Here is a 2,141-nt window from a genome sequence, read left to right as displayed (position 1 = left end):
TTCCTGCTTCTTGCCATACTTATATGTGTTTTCTTTCATGTCTGCTTTTTCTTAGTGCTCTTCTAGGTCTAGAACTCACAACTATCTCCCAAAATCCCCTTATTTCAATTCTGCACTTATGGCATCAGTGGACAAAACAGAACTTGTCATTATTCCTGCAAACTAAAGCCAGGCTGGTAACCCCAAGCTCGCAAACTGGCTCCCCACTCCCAGGAGAGAAATCACTGATGCTGGTCAGACACCAAAACAAACAAAAAAGACAACTCTGTCACTAACCAGCAAATCCCTTGGAAAATCCAACACTGCACATTCTGCCCATGAAACACCTCTATTTCCATTTCATTTGTCTTTCCCCCCTTCCTTTTAGTCCTCTTTTCACAGCTTATTTGCTGTGAAAATACTGCTTGTGCTCGTGACAGTAGGGGTGATACCCAAGTGTGGAGCAAGGCCAGGCAGGTGCTGGGAAGGCCCTGGAAATAAAGCTGCTCCTGGCAGGCCTGCAACTGATCCCCTGAGACAATAATTTGTTCTTAACAGCAGGAAGATTCAAGACCCAGAGTGAACAATTGTCCATCCAGCACACGGGTATAAATATTTTCTGTTGAAATAACTTTTTTTTCCCAGCTATAACAATTTTTCTGGTGCTAGCAATGGGGGCAGAGAGACCCCCAGTGGCTGGGTGCCATATAGGCGATCACCCCTCACATCCCCACCACCTCTTGTGCCCCCCGGGGAGGCAGTCAGGAGGGTTTTATGAGGATGAAGGCCAACAAAGCCTTTGGGGCCAGGGAGAACTGCCCCTCTGGGTAAGCCAGGGCAGGACATCACTGTATGTCCCAGTGTCACACTGTGACTGTCCTCAGGGTCCAAACCTGCCCTCTGAAGAGGGTGGCAGTGATCGCAGGGCCAACCAAAATCTGAAAGAATTTTGGTGGCTTGAAACTCTATTTGCAGCAGATAAACTATTTTCCACATAAGAATGCAAGCACATTGGACATACGGCCTGAATATTAATAATTAAAAAGCAAATTATATCAATAACAATAAAATATCAGTGTTGCTTATGATATGCAGATGCAGTGACAGCAAACAGAGCAGCAAGCCAAGCTATTCCCAGTCAAACCAAGACTGGGAACTCCATCTGCCCTGTGATCCAGCCAGGGAATGAGCAGTTTTCACCCAAGGCGCTGCAGCCACAGGAAAAACCAGTGATGCAGCTGAGGCCACAGGATGATGTGAGGTGATAGTTTGCAGGTCCAGAGTGTCCTCTTTGCTGGACATGCACCTGCTGGGATTTTTCCACCCTCCAACAGCAACAGCTCAGCATTCACCACCACACTCCACCTAGACACACCAGGCTGATCAAGAGGAAATACCAACAAGCTGTAGGACAGAGGTGCAGAAAGTCACACTCGCATAACGAAAAGGAGTTTTATCCCGCAGCGAAAAAGCAAAACGTTTTCCTTTTCATCACCAGGAACGTTGTGTTTTCTTTTGAAGCTCCACGGCAGAGCAGGTTTCAGCAGAGGCCACAGGAACCCCTGCTAGGAGGCCAGTCCCACGCAGCAGCACCCCAGGGACCTGCCCTGGCTGCTGGCCCTGCCTGCCCTCAGAGCCTTCATCTCAGAGCTCCACGCCGGCCATAAAACCTCGATCAGCTTTGTTCCAGCCCCACGCTCCTGCAGGGAGAGCTGCGTTTTAATAAACACCACGATAGTTAGAAACAGACTTCTTCAAAGGGCTTGACAAACACGGCTCAGTGCCGGCATCCCAGGGAGCCAGCACAGGCAGTGTTTGTGCAGGTGGGGGCAGGCAGGGGGGAGCCCTGCTGCCTCCCCCGGCGGGTCTGGGTTTCGGGGTGCAGATGAGTTAGGGGACTCCTTAGCTCACCTCCACCTGCTCCCACGAGGCCCCACTCCAGCATCCCACAGGCCACCCCGGGCCACTGTTTTAAGTGACCGCGTGTTGCTTTTGCTCTCCAGGAGAATCCAAACCAGGTGAAGCAGCAGCATCACATCAAACCCCGCTGCTCCCGGGATGGACACACACACAGAGCCCCCTCCCCGCGCCCCCAGCCCGGGCTCGAGCCATAAAAACAACACAACCCCCCCCCGCACCCGGGAACACCCCGCCCCCCCCCG

This window comes from Chaetura pelagica, unplaced genomic scaffold (assembly GCF_000747805.2).
Source record: "Chaetura pelagica isolate M959 unplaced genomic scaffold, ChaPel_1.0 scaffold275, whole genome shotgun sequence".
NCBI lineage: Eukaryota > Metazoa > Chordata > Aves > Apodiformes > Apodidae > Chaetura > Chaetura pelagica.
The sequence above is the reverse complement of the archived record's forward strand: the minus strand, read 5'-3'. Positions refer to the sequence as shown.